The sequence below is a fragment of the Cricetulus griseus genome, chromosome 2 (assembly GCF_003668045.3).
Source record: "Cricetulus griseus strain 17A/GY chromosome 2, alternate assembly CriGri-PICRH-1.0, whole genome shotgun sequence".
NCBI classification, from domain to species: domain Eukaryota; kingdom Metazoa; phylum Chordata; class Mammalia; order Rodentia; family Cricetidae; genus Cricetulus; species Cricetulus griseus.
Window position 1 is genome coordinate 372,589,336 of NC_048595.1, and position 21,039 is coordinate 372,610,374.

Below are 21,039 nucleotides of genomic sequence, written 5' to 3' on the forward strand. Positions count from 1 at the left end.
ACCTAGATTGAGCATAGGACACAGAATTTGAAAGAAAAATCATAAACTTTTTCTAAGAATTCAATGAGTTTAAAACAGATCAAAAGAAACAGATAATGAAATTAAAGAGAATAAACACCTGAGTGAATCTCAAGAAAATACAATCATAAGACTGATGGAAATGACAAAAAGTGTCCAAGAATTGAAAACAAAATTTAATAAAGAGAAACACTGAAGAGGGCTCAAACTGAAATGAACATGTGATCAAAACTCCCAATAACCCAACTAGAAAACTCAAGTGACAGCCTTACAAGTAGAATAAATAAATCAGAGGATGGAATAGCAGGTCTTGAAGTTGAAGTAGAGGATCTGGATGAAATAGGCAAAGAATATGAGAAAAGAAGGAAAAGGAACAGACAGGAATTATGGGGCCCCATGAAAAGATGAAACCTTCAAAGTACAGGATTAAATGAGGGGAAAAATCCCAAGTCCAAGGCATAGGCAGGTCTTCAACATGATCACAGAAAAAAATAGTCCCAAACAGAGGAAAGACACACATACAGATAACAAGAAGCACCAAGAAACCCACTAGACAAAAGACCTGAAAAGAAAACCATATCATAGTTCAAACACTAAGATCATAGGAGTACAGATCATAGGAGTATTGAAAGCTGAAAGCACATGTCACATACAAAGGAAAACCCTTTAAATAACAGCTGATTTCTCATGGAATTTTGAGAGTCAGAATAGGCTGGAGCAATGCATTCCAAGTCCTAATAGACCATGACTGGCAACCTATATTAATGCATTCAACAAATTACCTGCCATAATTGAAGTAGAGAGAAAAACTTTCTATGATATAAACAGTCTAAAATGTTATATACAAGATCAACCCTAAGCAAAACATGGGAAGCAATACTGCAAATTGAAGAGAGAAGTGAGCATAACCAAAAGATTGTAGAAAGACAATAAAGCTTTAATTACTGAAACACAAAATAGCACTGACAACACAAACAACATCACTAAAAGTCAACAATACAATGACTGCAATCACTACTCACATTCAATGCTAATTTTAAATATCAATAACCTGGCTTTCCAAGCAAATGATACAGGGTTGTACTTAGACTTTCCCTGTCACATGAGCCAGTTACCAAATAACTACACTGAGACTTACAAAAGCTTAGCCAATAGGTTAGGCTCATATATAGGTAACTCTTATAACTTAAATTAACCAATTTCTATTAATTTACATGCTGCTCTGAGGCTAGTTTCCCTGGTCTACATAATTCCATCGTGTTCACTCTACTTTACACATCCAGACATTGTGACTAAAGCAGCAGAAAACAGGCATGGGGCCCTCCTATGTGTTATGACATGGATGGCACCAGTCAAAAAGAAATCCAGACTTAAACCTGCAATACCCAGCATGAAAGTGACACTGCTGTAAGGAGCTTGTAAATAGGCAGGCAAAGGCCTGACTGGAGGGAGATTAAGACAAAAGCTTACAACCAGGCAGGCAAAGGCCTGGCTGAAGAAAGATTAAAAGAAAGGGAGTATAGGTCCCCTACCTGGCCATTGTAGATAAGAGTGAGAATGTGTGGAGTGTGGCAAAGTGTGATTAGCAAGATTTAGGGATCTATTTAAGGGTCCTGGAGAACAGAGAACTTTAGAGGGTACCAAGACTCTATGTCCTGGAGCTGTCCTCCACTAATCTGAAACAACCAGTCCATCAAGCTGAGTGCCACCCATTCTGAATTCTGATACCGGGGACATGGGGCCCTCAGGAGACTGGACAGCCTGAATTCAGAGGAGCAGAACCTGCAGGTTGCTGCAGGAGAGGTACCCCCTGCTGTGAGCCTATTCTCTGTAGTTTATTGGATTGTTTGCTCATGCTTGTATGTGTTACTTTGACGTAAGTGTGAAGTAAATCATAGATACTCAAAACCAACTCACTGAGTCTGTCATTCCTCCGAAGTCAAAACCTGCTCATTCTTGTCCACTTGGTTGTGGTACTAAGCATGGGAGGCACCTCAGTCTAAATGCTCTTGCAATGCTAACTTGCATATGTGATTGACCTTTATTTGGGTAGACTTCCTGAATGTGGGTAGCCTTAGCCCTTCTGTTGTGAGCAAAGGAGAAGCCTTCAAATGGGACTTTCCTCTGCATACTGTCACTTAGACACTCTGTGCTTCCAACCTGTGGGTCGGTCGAAGACCAGATCTAACTGCAGGGGAAATCCTTTTTAGAGGTAATGCTGACCATGCCCGCTTGGGGCTGGCCACACGTGTCACTGACCAAGCCCGCTGACCAAGTCACCAAGTCAGAGTGATGTGGAAAAGGTTTAAGTAGTTTAGGGGCATGCATGCTGCCACCTTCTCTTGCTCCCTGCCGCCTGACTGAGTAGGTTTGCATGAGTACTATTACTTAATAAACTACCTGTTACCAACCTAGATCTAACTCCACATTTTGTTCGGCCTTACCTAACTAAACCCAAGCCTGATGCCCTGGCTCACAAATTTAGAATTCCCCAGACCTATCTAAGACAATTCTTTTTTCTTTTTTTGGTTTCAAGACATGGGTTCCTCTGTGTAGCTCTGGCCCTCCCAGAACTCACTCTGTAGACCAAACTGGCTTCCAACTCACAGAGATCCTCAAGTGCTGGGATTAAAAGTGTGTGCCACCACTACATTCAGAGGCAATTCTTTCAGGTACATCTCTCCATCTATCTCACTGATTCTCTGCCTCTCTCTGCCACACGCTGTAGCTGTGTTAGTGTGCGTGCCTGTACACATTCCTGAGCATTTTAGAAGTGAAGGGAACCCACACCCGAATAGGGTCACATGCATGCACACATACACAGAAAGAATAAATGTAGTAAAAATTTGAAATTTGGTGGAGACTGCCAGGGCTAAGCCATGGGTAAGATCCTGTCACCTTGATGAAAGCAGAGACTGTGGGAGAGACAAGGTAGTTGCTGAGGAATTTGTCCCACAGCATAGGGAAAAAAGCAGATGTGACACTCACAGCAGTTAATGCGCCACTCCTTCTCTGGCACCATCCAGGTTCCTTCCTCCCATGACCGGAGGACTGAAAGGATCTGCAAGTTCTCTGGTCCTGGGAGCTTATCTGGGACCTGTCTTATCAACCTAAACACTGACTGGCATCAGAACATTTCTGTCTTGTGTTCAAAACACCCATATACCAAGATTGCCCAATGCTTTGGACCTATGTAGTGTAAGGACTCAGGCATTATGGTGACCTGCCCTGTTACCTAGCAGAATGCACTCAGGCTATACCCTGGTCAGCCCTGGTACAAAAGGCCCTTTAAAAGAAAGACCTTAACCCACTAATGCTCTCTTTCTGTTTTTACTTTCCTAATCTCTTTCTCTCCTGCTGTTCCCCGTCCTCTCTGTGTCTTTACCTCTTTTCTCTTTCCTTCCCGACCATTTCTAATAAAACTTCTCACTAAGCTCTGTCTGCCTGACATGTTGTCCCCTACCTCAGTCACCCTCACCTGCCATGGAATGTTGGGGTCTATAAAGATGGGTCCACTTTATCTTGCCTCAAGGTCAGAGAGTTCAAAACTGTCTTTAGTTAAGTCTAAAGATCTAAAGGTCTAAAGCTTGGTCAGCCTGGTAGTTGATGTCTTTAAATAACAACAGATTTGTGCTCAGGTGTGTTTACTCTTGACCCTGAAGACCGGATAATAGGTGTGGCTACCAAATACCTGGAGTATTAAGGGAAGTAAGTCTGTTTCCTCCTTGTACATGATAATAGAAGTCTTCTGCCATGTCCCCCCTTTCGGTTGGGTACTTAAGGATGTTGAAGAATAAACTCAAGGTGCTCAGTATTCACTGGACTGCCCTCCTGACTCTATCCTGTGTCTCTGTCTTTCTCTTAATGTTTTTACCTACCCTTTCTCAATCCACACTCCCCCTTCTCAGGTACAAATCCAGCAAGTCTGCTGGCTCTGAAAGACTGCTTTCAAAGAAAGACCCCAAAGACAGCTTCCCACAATGGTATCTACCAAGGTCCCCCTCAAGCCTCATCATAACATTGGTGCTTGTGACTTGGCAGGTTTTCCTAGCATTTCCTCCTGACAATGGCAGTCTGAGATATGCTGGGACCCTGTAACCTTCAACTTGGTCACTTTTCCAAGTAAGGATATCTGGATTCTTCCATCTTCCACAGCCATGTCTGGTAAGCCCATCCTTTCCTCTCTACCTCTGCCCATGCTTCCATGAATTAGGACTTGTAGTGAGACTGTGGTATCTTACCTTTTTGGCCTTGTAAAACACCCCAGTACTGGGTGACCACAGGCCCTGGGAGCTCTGTCCCCTGATTTGTGCTTGATGGACCCCAAAATCAACCAGTGCCTCTCATATCTGATCCTACTTTGTCTCTGGGACAATGGAGATTATAGGCTTTGGATCTTCTCTACCTCACTCATGGAAGCTGGGCCCCCCATATCAATCCATGTGCCCACTTATTGGCACCCTACATTCTACCAGTGATCCATAGTTGGAAGTGCGGCCTCTGCTCTTTTTCACTTGCCTGTTTCCCTCCTGTTCCTGGCATGCTAAACTCTCTTCCAGCTGCCCCAGTGGCATCCCGCCACCCCCCACCATGGCTAAGCCTGTCTCAGGGCAGGATCCTCCCTCTGCCTGGGAACACTCAGTTTTGCTAGACATTTTATGCTCCTGTTCAAAATGTCTCTCTCTCCTGTTTGTCTGATCTCTGCCAAGCCATTCAGCCTGGGATGGAGGGTTCCTCTTTTCCACCCAGCTGCACTCTGAGAGTTTTCTATTTTTATTTTTACTTTTTCCCCATGGATGAGGTTTTTGGGTTTTGTACCCTAGCACCATCCATACTGACTGGTGCATTCATTTCTCAGACCCATGGTAATGCTAGCCAATGAGAAAACCTGCTTTTCACCTCAACTGCTGCAAAGGACTCTGTGGACTGTGGACAAGAGGACAGTGGAATCGACTTTTTCCACATTGCTAAGGTCAACTGTAGGTAAGTCTTCCTAAAGCTCCTAATCCGCAGGCCCTGAGCTAACAGCAGAAGGCAGGCATCCTTAAAGCCTCTGCCCTCAACAACTATGGAGGACCTTGGGAGTGGCTGTCCATGTAGCCAGCTGGTAAGTCTCTGTCATTCTGTAATCATTAATACAGCTAAAATTTTATCCTTCTCAAGAACTCTGATGTAAAGTTTCAGTAAAACTTCTTAGCATTCCTTTGTTTAAAAAAGGTGTTTTAAGGTATAAAACTTATAGACCATAAAAGCTTTAAGATGTAAAGATCTTGATACCAACTGGCAATCTAAGCAATAGTTGAGAGCTACCTTAAATGTCCTTCCCCAATAATGAGATTGATGACTACCTTATATCCCATGCTAGAGCCTTCATCCAGTAGTTGATGGAAGCAGAAGCAGACACCCACAGCTAAACACTGAACTGAACTGGAAACCAGTTGCAGAGGTAGGACTGATGAGCAAAGGGGTCAAGACCAGGCTGGTGAAACCCACAGAAACAGCTGACCTGAACAAGGGAGAGCTCATGGGCCCCAGACTGATGGCTGAGAGACCATCATAGGACTGTTCCAGAATCCCTGAACGTAGGTGTCAGTCAGGAGGCCTCAGCAATCTATGGGGCCTCGGGTAATAGATCAGTATTTATCCCTGGTGTACAAATGGACTTTGGTAGCCCATTCAACATGGGGGGATGCTGTCTCAGTCTGGACACATTGGGGAGGGCCTAAGCCCTGCCTGGGATGATATGACAGACTTTGGAGATTCCCCCCTATGGAGGACCTCACCCTCCCTGGGGAGCGGAGGGGTGATGGGGTGGGGGCTTGTGAGGATGGTGGGGGTGGGGGAGGAGGTGAGGGAGAGGGAGCTGAGATTGACATGAAAAGCAAGCTTGTTTCTAATTTAAATAAAAAATAAATTAAAAATGTTTTAAGGTATAACAAAGTAACTAAAGATGTACAAATGCAAGTTATCAGATTTATTTATCTCATTATGCTACTCTTCACAGTCTCAGCATTAATCAAATAAGCTTAACTAAGCTACTAATCCAACTCTGAAAGATTATAAAACACCAAACTATGCCACTATACAATAACTGCAAGCCTTTCATTGTGCAAAAATATGTCAGTTTTCCAGATGGAATTTGTTAATGCTTTCAACCAAATCATTTCTGACATGAGTACCTGCCATTTCTACAGTGCAATCTCAGTACAGATCATAAAGAATGGAAATGCTAATGTGTCTAAAACTTATGTTTTCACAAACTCAAAGGATTCTTGTAAGTTCCAGGGAAACGAATTGGACCCATCCAAACAGGTCAGATTCACTCCAGATAAATGCTATTCAACCTTTTCCTGGTTTGGACTCCCTTCCCTCATCTTGGGACTCCTCAGGAACCCCTCCTTCATTTTACCATCCTCCTCCCCTCAAGTGCCAGGACTTAAGATAATTTTTTTTACCTAAATTTAACAGTGTCCTCTGCTCTGCCAACATCTTGCCAGGTCTAAGAGGCACCAGGGAGCTCCATACAGCCTGGACTGTGATGAACCAACCAGCTACCCCAATGTGTGGCAGCATCCCAGCTTTCTCAGGTCCCCCAAGGATGGTCGATGCCCACCAGATCGCCAGGAAGAAGCCTTGAGAACTCAACGCCCTTATTCCCTAACCTGACACACCTAACTCCTCAGCTTTTAATAATAAATAAAGGTGGGATTTTAAGGATACAGGCATTATGCTGGCCGGTCCCTATCACCTGGCAGAATGCACTCAGACAGTACCTTAGTCAACCCAGGTGCAAAGGACCCATTTCAAAAAAAGACCTCTGTCCACTTATGTTTTCTCTCTCTGATCTCTCTTCCCTGCTCTCTTTCCCTATCTCATCCTCTCTCTCTCTCTCTCTTCCACTGTTCCCCTGGGGCAGACAGGACTTCTCCTGACTCCTTCTTCTCTTCTGTCCTCTCTCCCTCCCCCCTCTCTCCATCTCTTTCCCTCTGTCTCTGAGTCTCTTTACCTCTTTCCTCGTTCCTTCCCTCCTGTTTCTAATAAAAATTTCCTCTTAAGCTCTGTCTGCTTAGCATGTTTGAAGCCTCCCTCCCTGCCTCAGTCAACCTTGCCTGCCACAGAATCTGCCAAGGTCTCCCAAGCAAGATCACCATTGAGCTTTATCATAACACCTAGTGAGATGAGTATTTAGAGGGTTTGAAGGGTGCCAAGAAGCTCAAACCATGATGCCACAAAGGAACCCTTAAGGATATAGAAGAGGAAGGAGCTAGTCTGGTAGAGAGTCCAGACTGAATGTTTCCACAAAGCAAGAAAACAACAGCCAGAGGCATTTTCAACAAATGACACCTTTATTTTTTCTTTTTACAACAAGCTATGAACAGGCTCAACAAATGCCCCAAACACTGTCTGTGCTTAACAAGGAAACATCAAAGAACAAATTTGGTTACAACTGTGGGAAGATGATTACAACCCACAGAAGGTTTCTCAGGTCAGTATGTTGCTGGAGAGGACTAACGCAAGGCTCAGGAGAAGGTTGGACTCCCCCAGATACACAGCTCTGGCAATCACTTGTTCTTCAATCACAAGAGGAGGTAACAAGTCCCTTTCTACATTAGTAGGTCCTCCATCATTGCAACGAATGCCCGAGCAACAGTTGGAATAGTAGTAACTATTGGTGGTTGGAAGCCGTCTTTCTAAAACAGTTGGTGGAGGCTGAATGAGCACAAACGTGCAGTTTTCCATGCAGTTTTTGTAGACTAAGAGCTCCCGAGAGTTCATACCTAGAAAGGATGCCATCAGGAGAATAACCACCTTCATTTTCATTGTAAACCAAGAGCCACAGGCAACCACAACTAGCCCCATGACTCTTGGCTTGTAAAATTATATCCTACATCCCATGCTTCCACCTGGCCTAGCTAGTGACTCCACCCTTCATCTCAGCACTCCCTCTGCCCTGAAAATCCTACCTAGGTATGGGCTGTTCAGCATTTTATTGAACCACAAGGAGTGGCATTGCTTCACAGCAGCCAAAGCTATTATCCCACAACAAGACATTGTCAAGAATGCTTGACAGAAAAGATGCAGGTATGAAAGAGAGCCTGACTGCTCCAGTACTAAATTCTACACTTACCTGTCTATGCATTGCTCCCATCTTTATGTCTGTCACTGTCCCTACCCAGTTGACAATTTAGTCTCAGGGCACACAGCAATGCTAATGAAATGTCTGGTTCTAATATTATCTTATGTGTTTGTTACCAAGGTCTAGAATGAAACAGTGAACCGAAGCTATGCTCTTAGACACTCCAGAGATGATCAAGACACAGAGGACAGCCCACATTCACAACTGCAGAATGAAGTCCTTCCCAACCCTTAACTAGCTATCCAAGCCTTTCCATCTATGTCCAAAACGCAGGGACCCTTGATGACATGTTATCCAGCACAGATTAGATGGCCCATTCCGAGCAAGGCTCCATAGAGACCAAGACCACCATCGCCACTGCTTTCAGCCAACTACAGTTGTGTGAAGTGAGCCCCACTGGCACCACCCTACTGGAAGCCTTGAGCTGAAGTCTTGAGTCCTTCCTGCTGCTTGTTCCCCTGGGAATCTACAGCAGCCATTATTTAGTTAATCTGCTGTGGAAATCACCCTGATTACTTTAGCATCCACATCCCTGAGACCTGTTTGCTGCCCAACATCAGAAGGCCCTCGTGACCAGGAACCAAGCAGCCCCCTCGCCCACATAACTTTGTGTCACTCCATAGTTGAACTTCGGCCATCAGAGATCTCTACTAAGTTTTGATAAGTCTTCTCTTCATGAATCATTCTACTCCCAATATTTCCTCACTCCAGGGTGGCCACCCTTTTTTCCCACCTACTTAGAAAGCTTCCTTCCTGTCAAGAAGCCTGCAGTCCCTTCCCTCACAATAACTCACAGGTTGACTGCACTGTGATGAAGAAATCACTCCACATAGCTCCATTCCTGACGACCTTGCCAATGCTCAACACCACACACGTCTATTAATTCCATGAACCTGAGTGGGGAATCTGGGAAAATGTGTGCCTTTAGCCATTTCTGTCTTGGTCTCCTGGTGATTTCCGTTTGTTAATGGTATTATCAAGTTGCCTGTGGTTGATGTTGGCAAAGTAAAGCCTAGAGGCCAAGTCCAGTCCCTCCCCTGCATCTGGAAACACACTACTGTTGGAACAAAGCAGCAACGTGTTATTTATGGCTACTTCCTCCCAGCCACAGGCAGGAGAACTAAGACCATTGTTGTCTGTTCCTTCCCAGACAAAGTTCTTCCATCCTCGATCTAGAGCCATAATGAGTGTAGCCTTTGTGCTGTTCAATCTAGACACCATGGTAGGGGACACTTAAAATGGGAACTTCAGAGCTGCCTGATTGCCTACCTTTTAGAAATACTGTCCCTTGCCATTCCCATTCCTGAGTCCAGTGGTTATTGTCACCATGTGTAATTCACTGTACATGACTGAGGATTTTTACATCTTTGCAGTCTATCCTGTCTCCTCCACAAAAGATCACTGCTCACTTTAAAATTGCTTCTGCCTGTTGTGTGCCCTGGTCCAGCCCCTAGTTCTTGCAACTCATCAGCAGGCATCATGCTGAGTAACTGGGCACCTCAGTGCTTGAATCTCACTGGTCAGGTGTGTGGTGGTGTGAATGAGAATGACCCCCATGGGCTCAAATGTATAAATACTTGCTAGCCTGTTGGTGGAAGCATTTGGGAAGGAGTAGAGGGTGTGGCCACGTGGAGGAGTGTCAGTGTGGGGCAGGCTTTGAGATTGCAAAACCCTAGCACCTTTCCCAGTTAGCTCTCTCTGTCTCCGGCTTTCAGATCCAGGTGTGAGCTCTCAGCTGTTCCTGCCAACATGCCTTTCCTCCCCCATCATGGACTCCAATCTCGGAAGACATAAGCGCAATCAAACGCCTTATTTTAGAAGTATCTTGGTCAGGCTGTTTTATCAGAGCAATAGAAAAGTCACTAATGCAGGATGTGAATGCAAAAGATCAGAACGAATATGCCTGCAAGGGTTCAGCAGAGCTGAAGCAGTGTGTGTGCCCATACGAACACAGAGATGCTCAGGCTAAGGTCTGGGGGCCACAGGGTTCTCCTGCCCTGGATACGCAGGGTGTGTAGACTGTCAGCTCACTATCAGACACAAGCCCTTGACTCCATGAGCAGATGCTCAGTGCTGTACCAGTGGGCTGAACCCAGCTACTGTGAAGAAACTCTCAGTCCAAGGAGCTGCCAGAATTTTGGTGCATCTGGCTGCAGAGAGAACAGGCAGACCCTGCCCCCCAAACTTGTGCAGGTAGGCTTATTTATTCTATTACCAAAATACAGATACTTACGTACTGCAATTGTCCCACAGCGTCTCATGTTACTTTGGCATTCCTGAATCCTTTGGCAATCAAAAGTGTTTATTGTTGTGCAAAAATGGCATTCCATAACATGTTCTGAAGAAAGAAAAATTCCTGCTGGTTGTCTCCCTAAGCAGCCTTTCCTCCATTGAACCCCATCACCCTCCTCTCACAGCTGCTTCCCCATGCAGTTCTCTACTCAAGCCACCCAAAGACCTGCAGAGCTCAGGTCCTGCAATAGGCTAATGCTGAGCCTGACCAGGTCCCAGGACAGCCGTGGACCCGCGAAGAAACTTTGCTTTTTCTAAAGGCTGATCACATGGAAAACAGCTGAACTCCTCAAAGATGTCCATCCCTCTGTGGGACAGTAGCCACCCAGGACATTACAATCCTCCAGGGCTTCTCTGGGCTCAGCACCTGCTGTCCCTGCAGGGAAGTTATATGGACACATACTCCCTCAGGTCTCCTGATCAGGGCTCTCTGTGGGAGCCTTCAGTCTACTCAACCATGATGAATCTCAGGAGTACCTCTCTAAGCATGTTTACGTGCTAAAACCATGTCTAAAATTGATGAAAGAAAGTTATTATGAGGCAAAATAAGAAATAAATAATTCTCCTCCTTGCTTTGGCTACTAGAAATGGAAAAGTGTCATTGTGACCTCATGATACATGGCTAGTGAACAGAGCTGCCTGGTGTAGACACTAGCCTCCTTCTCTTTTAGATTTTCTGAGACATGGTTTTTCTATGTAGCCATGGCTAGCCTGGAAATCACTCTGTACATCAGGCTACCTGCCTCTGCCTCCTGAATGCTGGCTTGGATTAAAGGTTTTCACCACCAATGTCCAGCAACTCCAATGTCTTCAGAAAGACAATTCACCCAGTGCACAAGAATGATGCACAGGCTCTTGAGTTCTTTCTTAGTAATTTGGCTGCAGCCCTTTGTTAAAATTAGGAACAGTGGCAGCAGCTCATTGTCTTGGGTCACCCATAACCTCAGGGCATGGGTGACTGAGGCAGGGCAATCTCTGAGACTTTGAACTACAGAAACCTTGTCTCAAAACAACAAAGTGGTCAATGAGATGGCTCAGTGAGTAAAGTCTCTTGTTATCTGGTTCTGGTGAGCCCAATTCCAAACAAGCCTTGTTAAGACCCTAGTCAGCTCTAGGTGGAGTCTCCTTCCATCCAACACACTGGGAGTCTTGAGACCATACTTGCCTTGCCTAGGTTGGATGGCAATGTCCAACCCACTGGTACTTTTTTCCAACCTACTGGTACTGTTGTCCCCCACACTGGTACTGTTGACACTGGTGTCTACCCATGGGAGAACCAGGAGAATTAGCCAGAAGAAGGGGAGCATCGTGTCAAACACACCAGTGAACCTGAAAGTGAAGAGAACCATGAGCAAGTGTAAGGGCAAGGCTCTTGATCCAGGACCATATCCTCAGCATCAGTGCACAGAGGAGACATCCATGGCCATGGCCTCAGCCTCAGAAGCCTAACCTAGTGGTCCTACCATGGGAGCTTCAGATCCTTGCCTACTCCATCCTATTCTGCTCCCGACATGGGTCTTGCTTCCCACTTGTGAAACTGTCCTGATGGCTCTGCCATCACCCCTTCTAGACATTCTCCCTCCCATGGATATAATCCATATCGTGCCCTCCTAAACTGTCCTCTCTACCCTATTATTGGATTTAAGTTTACCCTACTCTTGTTGGAAATTTTGGTCATTTTCTTCTTGTGCATTCTAGAATAATCCTGCTGAATCCCCTGTCTCTGCTTATGGAACTGTCCAACTGGGCTGGATCTTATCATCTCATATCTGGAACTTGGTGCTTCATTGAAATATGATTTCCCTTCTCGAACATTCCAGCTTAGTTACTCAAGCTCTGCAAGTACCTCTTAGCTGCTGGCCCCACTGGATTTGTTTGTCCTCAGTGGAATGTTCTAGACGGCCCTGCCTGAGGAAGTTGAGCCACATCCTCTTTCTGGAGACCCTCCTAAGGACTGTCCACACACAAGGGACTCTGTTCCTCCACTCCTTCCTTCAGGCTTCAAGCTCAGGAGTGCCCTTTCCTTCCCACACACATCTCTGACCATCACTCAGAGTGATTCACTCAAGACTGAACCCCTCACCTGGCATTCCTCCTGCAGGGCTCTGAAACTGTATTGTTGTCACTCCTCAGACCCTGGCACTCTCTTGGTGCTTCTCCCTCAGGACCTCTATCCGGATGGCTCAGCTTTGAAATCACCTTCTATTGGAGTTGTTCATTTAGGCTCTGATCATCTTTGATCCTCTCTGAACGTCACTTGGTGCCTGTTCCTCAGGTCTTTAAACATAGTGGTGTCCTTCCGTCAAGCCTCTGACCAACTCTTTGCACCACTCCCTCAGACCCCAATTCTCTCTCGGTGCCTTTCCCACACGACTCCAGCTGGGTTGCTCTCTCTGTCTCTGTCTCTCTCTGTGTATCTCTCTTAGCACCATTCCCTTGGATTCTGACCCTTTCTTTGTTCCCTTCTTTCAGGAATCCAGTCCTGTTGGCTCCATTTACCCTGGACTGGGACCTTCTCTAGGAGCCCTTTCTTTAGGGCTCTAAGCAGCTCCTGTGCCTTCCCACCGGCCTCCTCCTCTTGATAACTCTCCCTCCGATTTTAGAACATCTATTGGCCAGTTTCCGTCTAAGTACCCAGCCTATTAGCATCGTCTGGGCTCTGAGCCTTTCTTGACCCCCTTCTTCCACTGACATCTCTCTTTGTGATCCTCCTCCAGGGTTATGAACTTCACAGGGCTCCTATCCAGGTCATCTCCCACCCTCTCTTGAGACCCTTCTCTCACACTCACTTTAGGTCCTTCCTTCAGAGCTCCCATCTCTTCTCAGTGCCCCAAATGTCTCCTGAGGGTCAGGTCATTCTTTCCCTCAGTGCTCCAAGTATCTTAGAACCCACATTCAGTGATCTAAAACTCTCTTGGAACTCTCCTCTCAGGCTCTTAAATTCTATTCAGAATTCCTCTTCTGTCTTAGGACACTTCCATGGATTCTGACCTTCTCTTTTAATGAACCTTCTCAGCATACACTTCTCTCGAGACTCTATTGGGGCTCCATCCTTCCCTTGGCACCCATCCCTCAGTGCTCAGAACCTCTAGGACTACTTCTGTGAGGGCTCTGGCCCTCTCTTGGCAGCCTTCTCTCAGAGTTCTAATCCCCACCTGAGGCCCCTCCCTCCAAACTTCCATCTCCCTCCATTCCGGGTTGTAGATCCCTTTTTGTGCACTGACTTCAGAGCTCCAACCTTAGATCCCCTGCCCTCAGTGTTCTGGGACTCCTTTGTTCTTCTCACTCATGCCTCACTCAATCTGACTTTTCTAGGTGCTGCGCCTTGGTACCATTTCCTCAGTGCTCCTGCCTCCCTTAAGGTCTCTGCTTCAGGGCTCCAACCATTTCATGGTGGACTCAAGGTTCCTCCTGTCTCTTTCAACCTCACTAGGTGTCCTTTTAAAGAAGCTTTACACTCTTAGTGCCCTTCCTCGGGACTCCAAGCCTCTCTTGGGTCTTTTCTTCAGAGCTCAGAATTTCTGAGGACCCAACTTCAAGGCTCCAACTTTCTTGTGACACCTTGCCCTCAGTGCAGCCACTGTCTCTGAGTACCTCTCTCAAGGTTCTAAACTTCTCTTAGTAACCCTTGTTTTTTGCCTCAACCTTCTTTGTGAGCTTCCCTGGGGTTCAGACCCCTCCCACCCTCATCTTTCTTTTTTAGTGTGTGTGTGTTCGTGGGGGGGGGTTCCAAACATTTCCTTTAAGAATCTCTCTCTCTCTCTCTCTCTCTCTCTCTCTCTCTCTCTCTCTCTCTCTACCCTTCCCTTGTGTTTTGGCAACTTCTTATCACCACCTCTGGGTCCTTTCTTTGCTCCTCTCCTTGGGGCTCTGTAAATCTCTTGGCAATCTTCTCTCAAGGCTCTGATCCTTTCTTGAAGCTCCTCCCTCAGAGATCTGACTCACTTGGTGTCCCACCTTCAGGGCACTCACTTTCTTAACACAGCTCCTGCTCCCTCATGGCACTGAGGATCTCTTCTCACCCTTCTCTGAAGGCTTTGACCCACTCTTGAGGCTCCAACAGTCTTTCGAGTCCTTTCTTGAAGGATGAACACTCTTGATTTTGATACACTTCCTTCAGGGTTCTGACCCTCTCTTCTAACCCTCTCAGAACTCTGTAATTTTGTACCCTCTCTCAGGATCTGATCTTCTGACCCTCTCACTTTCTCACTCAGGGCTCTTACCATGTCTTGGTGCACTTCCTTAAAAGCTACAAGTCTCTCTCAACCTCTCTTAATGCCCTTCCTCAGGCCTCCAAACCGTTTTGGCGCCCCTCACTTAGGACTGCAAATCTTCTGGCTGTCACTGTGAGTATCTAAGAATTTTCCTGGAGCCTATCCCTCTAGGATCCAACTGTGTCTTGTCACCGCTTTCCTCACCACCACTCAAGCCCATTGGCACCACCGGTCTCTGGATTCTAACCCTCTCCTTGTGCCTCTCCTTCAGGCTACCTGTCTCCTTCACCTCAGGGCTCAGATCCTCCTTTGTCAACCTTGCCTCTGGGTTCCAACCACCTCTGTATACCCTTATTTAAGTCTCTGTCTCTCTGTCTCTGTACCCCCCTCTCTTCCCCTCTCTCTCCCCCCTCTAGCCTCTCTCTCTCTCTCTCTCTCTCTCTCTCTCTCTCTCTCTCTCTCTCTCTCTCTCTCTCGCTCTCTCTCTCGCTCTCTCTCTCTCCCTTTCTTGATGCTCCTACCTCATGGCTCTAACTTTATCTTGTGGCCTGGCTGTACTCTGTTGGCACCTCTTCTTCAGATTTCCAACTCTCTTCGTGGCCTTTTCAACAGTCCTGATCCCCTCCCCTAACCGGTCAAATCGTCAACGGTCTTTTGATTCACTTCCGTGGAGCTCTGACCCTGTCTTGGTGCCCTTCCTTCACTGTTCCGATACTCTCTTTGTTTTCTATCCACAAGGTTCCAATCCTCTGAGGAGAGGGTGCCCAGAGAGAACAAAGGGTGACTGTCAAGACAGGTGAATCTCTGGAATATGGGCACAGAGGTATATTCCAAACCTCAAGAGAGAAGTGCCTGATGAGCATCATAATCCCGAGGGATGGGCCAAGAAAAGGATCGCATCAATGTGGAGCCCCGGAAGTGGGTTAGAACCCTGAAGGAAGTACAAGAGAGAGTCAGAGCCCAGCGGGCAGCATGTCAAGAGAGTCAAGAGAAGGTCCAACCCCGAGCGAAAGTTCACCAAGAGATTCTGAACTCTGATAGAAGGACACCAACACTCGATTTGAGACTTGAGAGAAGAACACCAAGAGAGGGATGGAGTGCTGTGGGACGAAGAGGAGCAAGAGAGACTGAGTACTGAGGTGTCAGAACCATAAACGAAAATCTCCAAGACAGAATCCTGAGGAAATTGCAAGCACCAAGACAGGGTCTGTTCTACAGAAATGAACCAAAAGACTGCTGGAGATATCAAGGGTTACAATAGGGGTTCAGAACTCCTAGGTAAGGACACGGAAAAGATGTAACTGAAAAATTCGTCAGCAATTGGCTTCTCTCTCCCACATGCCCTGCTTTCACTGAGGTGACATGATCATACCCATGGCTTAGCCCAGACAGTTACTGCTAATTTTCAAAAAAATTTAAGGAGTTGAGAATGATTCCACAGTGTCTTTTAAAATTTTTATTTATTATATTTTATGTATGAGTGCTCTGTATGTATACCTGCATGCCAGAGAGGGCATCAGATGGTTGCTAGTCACCATGTGGTTGCTGGGAATTGAATTCAGATCCTCTGGAAGAACAGCCAATGCTCTTAACCTCTGAGCCATCTCCCAGGACCATAATTTCAAATTTTTTATTACATTTATATTTCCTGTATGTCTGTGCAGGTATGTGGCCCTACTTGGGTGTGGGTTTTCTTCATATCTAAAATGCTCAGGAAAGGTGTATGTGCATACACACCAGCTCATCTACAGAGTGTGACACAGAAAGGCAAAGAATCAGTGGAATAGCTGGAGAGATTTACATCAAGAAAATTGATTCTGAATGTGGTTGGCACAAGCTTTTAATCCCAGAACTTAAAGATAGGGTTTGGTGGGTCTGTGAGTGGGTGGTGTACACAGTGACTTCATGCACAGCTGGAGATACACAGAGAAACCATGTGTCAAAAAGAAGAAAAAGAAGAGGAGGAGGAGGAAGAGGAGGAGGAAGAGGAGAAGGATTGGCTCTGATAGGTCTGTCTTGTTCTAAATTTGTGGGCCAGGGCAGCAGGCTTGGTTTTAGTTAGGTCTGGTCTGATACTGCAGCTGTGATTCCAAGTTCTTTGACCCACAGCCTAGAAGCACAAGGCATCTAGGTTTTAGTGTGCAGAGGAAAATCCCACATCAAGAACTCCTGTGTCTTGCTCACAAGGCCCTCTACAGAATGGGCTAAGGCTACCTACATTCAGGAAGTCTACCCATGTAAAGGTCAATCACATTTGAAAGTTAGCACTGAAAGAGCATGTAGCCTGAGGTACCTCCCATGCTTAATACCACACCCAAGTGGACAAGAAAGAGCAGTGTCACCTTTCACACTGAGTAATGTGGGCCTATGTCTGGATTTTTTTTTTTAAGTGGGGCCATCCATGTCGTTACACATAGGAGAGTGTCATGCCTGTTTGGCTGCTTTAGTCACAATGTCTGGATGTGTAAAGTAGAGTGACCATGATGGAATTATGTAGACCAGGGAAACTAGCCTCAGAGCAGCATGTAAATTAATAGAAATTGGTTAATTTAAGTTATAAGATCTATCTGTAAATGAGCCTAACTTATTGGCCAAGCTTTCGTAAGTCTCAGTGTAGTTATTTGGGAGCTGGCTCATGTGACAGGGAAAATCCAAGTACAACCCTGTATCATTTGCTTGGAAACTCAGGTTATCGATATTTAAAATTAGTATTGAATGTGAGCAGTGATTGCAGTCATTGTGTTGTTGACTTTTAGTGGTGTTGTTTGTGTTGTCATTGCTATTTTGTGTTTCAGTAATTAAACCTTTGTTATCTTTCTACAATCTCTTGGTTATGCTCACTTCACTCTTCAATTTGTAATATTGCTTCCCATGTTTTGCTTAGGGTGGATCTTGTATATAACATTTTAGACTATTTATATCATGCAAAGTTTTTCTCTCTACTTCAATTATGGCAGATAGTTTGCTGAGTGCATTAGTATAGGCTTCCAGTCATGGTCTATTAGGACTTGGAATGCACTGCTACAGCCTATTTCAAAATTCGATGAGAAATCAGCTGTTATTTGAAGGGTTTTCCTTTGTATGTGACTTATGCTTTCAGCTTTCAATACTCCTATGATCTGTACATAGTGTTTGAACTATGATACGGTTTTCTTTTCAGGTCTTGTCTAGTGGGTTTCTTGGTGCTTCTTGATAGCTTTATATGTGTCTTTCCTCTGTTTGGGAATATTTTTTCTATGATCATGTTGAAGACCTGCCTATGCCTTGGACTTGGGATTCTTATCCCTCATATATCCCTGTACTTTGAAGGTTTCATCTTTTCATGGGGTCCCATAATTCCTGTCTGTTCCTTTTCCTTTTCCTTCTTTTCTCATATTCTTTGCCTATTTCATCCAGATCCTCTACTTCAACTTCAAGACCTGCTATTCCATCCTCTGATTGATTGATTTATTCTACTTGTAAGGCTGTCGCTTGAGTTTTCTAGTTGGGTTATTGGGAGCTTTGATCACATGTTCATTTCAGTTTGAGCTCTCTTCAGTGTTTCTCTTTATTAAATTTTGTTTTTAATTCTTGGACTCTCTTTGCCATTTCCATCAGTCTTATGTTCATATTTTCTTCGGATTCACTCAGGTGTTTATTCTCTTTAACTTCATTATCTGTTTCTTTTGATGTCTTTTTTCTTTTGAAGTCAAATTAGAAACAAGCTTGCTTCACATATCAATCCCTTCTCCTTCCCTCTCCCCTCCCCCAATCCCACCAGCCCTCCACCTCATTTCCCCTCTGCTCCCCAGGCCCTCCATGGGGGTTCCCCAAAGTCTGTCATATCATCCTGGGCAGGACCTAGGCCCTCTCTCATGTGTCCAAGCTGAGAGAGTATCCCTTCATGTGGGATGGGCTCTCAAAGTCCCTTCTTACAACAGGGATAAATACTGATCCACTACCTGCAGCCCCATAGAGTGCCAAGGCCTCCTCATTGACATCCATGTTCAGGGGTCTGGATCAGTCCCGTGCTGGCCTCACAGACAGCAGTGTGGGGTCCATGTGTTCCTCCTTGTTCAGGTCAACTGTTTCTGAGTGTTTCACCAGCCTGGTCCCAACCCCTTTGTTCTTCATTCCTCCCTTTCTGAAACTGGGTTACAGAGGTCAGTTCAGTTTATAGCTGTGGGTGTCTGCCTCTGATTCCATCAGCCACTGGATGAGGTCTCTAGGATAGCATATAAGACAGTCATCAGTCTCATTATAGGGGAAGGGCATTTAGGGTAGCCTCTCCACCATTCCTAGATTGTTGGTTGGTGTCATCCTTGTAGATCTCTGGAAAACTCCCTAGTGCCAGATCTCTCCTTGGACCTATAATGGCTCACTCTGTTATGATATCTCTTATCCTGCTCTCCTCTATTCTTCTCCTGACTCAACCTTTCTGCTCCTCCATTTCCTCCTCTCCCCTGCTCTTCTCCCCCTTGTAGGGGACAAGAAGCCACGCCTGTTAGAGGCTGGCTACAGGTGTGCCTGACCATGCCTGTCACGGAGGTCAGAATGACACGGGATAGGTTCTTAAGGAACAACGAGCACATGGAAGCCCCTACTCCTTCCCCTTCTCCCGGGCCTCCCTGCTTGACTTCCCTGGGCATGCTCTGGCTTGTGTTTGGCTGGTATTTATCTCAATAAAGATATCTTGACCTTACAGATTATAGATTGTCTCTGGAGTCATGTAATACCCCCTCTCATTTTGCCAGCTCCTTCTCCCCTAACCTCATGCTTCCAATTAGCTCAGGAGATCCTGCCCCTTCCCATTCTCCAGGGTCTATGCATTTTTCTCTTAGAGTCCTTCATGTTTCCTAGTTCCTTTGGTGATGTGGATTGTAGCCTGGAAATCCTTTACTCTATGTCTAAAATTCATATATGAGTGAGTACATACCATGTTTGTCTTTTTCTGACTGGGTTACCTCACTCAGGATGGTTTCTTTTAGATCCATCCATTTGCCTTGGAAATTCAAGATTCCATTGCTTTTTTCAGCTCAGTAGTACCACATTTTCTCTATCCATTCTTCAATTGAGGAGCATCTAGGTTGCTTCCAGGTTCTAGCTATTACAAACAATGCTGCTATGAACATAGTTGAACATATGTCCTTGTTGTATGAATGTGCATTCTTTGGGTATATGCCCAAGAGAGGAATAGCTGGATTAGACTGATTCCCATTTTCCTGAGAAACCATCATACTGATTTCCAAAGTGGTCATACAAGCATAGACTGTCCTTTTTCTCCACATCCTCTCCAGCATAGACTGTCATTGGTGTTTTTGTTTTTAGCAATTCTGGCCAGCATAAGATGGTATCTCAGAGTTGTTTTGAGTTGCATTTCCCTGATGGCTACGGATTGTGAGCACTTTCTTAAGTGTCTTTCGGCCATTTTAGATTCCTCTGTTGAGAATTGTCTATCTTGTTCTGCACCCCACTTTTTAATTTCATTGATTGTTGTTTTGGTGTCTAGCTTCTTGAATTCATTGTATATTTTGGAAATCAGCCCTCTGTCAGATGTGGAGTTGGTGAAGATCTTTTCCCATTCCGTGGGTTGTCATTGTGTCTTACTGACTGTGTCCTTTGCCTTACAGAAGCTTCTCAGTTTCAGGAGGTCCCATTTATAAATTGTCGATCTCAAAGTCTGTGCTACTGGTGTTGTGTTCAGGAAGCAGTCTCCTGTACCAATTCATTCAAGGGTATCTCTCACTTTCTCTTCTAGAAGGTTCAGTGTGGCTTGATTTATGTTGAGGGCTTTGATTCAATTAGACTTAATTTTTATGCATGGTGATAGGTATGGATCTATCTGCCATAGTCTGCATGTCAGAATACAGTTGTACCAACTGTATTTGTTCAAGATGCTTTCTTTATTCCATTGTATAGATTTAGCTTCTTTGTAAAAATCAGATGTTCCTAGGCGTGTGGGTTAATATCGGGGTTTTCAATTCGATTCCATTGGTCTAGTGTCTATTTTTGTGCCAATACCAAGCTGTTTTCAGGACTATGATTCTACAATAGAGCTTCAAGTTAGGGATGGTGATGCCTCCAGAAGTTCCTTTTGTACATGTTATTTTTGGCTACTGGGTTTTTTGTTTTTCCATATAAAGTTAAGTATTGTTCTTTCAAGGTCTGTGAAGAACTGTTTTGGGATTTTGATGGGGATTGTGTTGAATCTGTAGATTGCTTTTGGCAAGACTGCCATTTTTACTATGTTTATCCTACCTATCCAAAAGCATGGGAGATCTTTCAGTTTTCTGGCATGTTCTTTAATTTCTTTCTTTAAAGATCAAAGCTCTTAATGTACAGGTCTTTCACTGTCTTGGTTAGTGTTACTCCAAGATAATTTATGTTGTTTGTGGATAT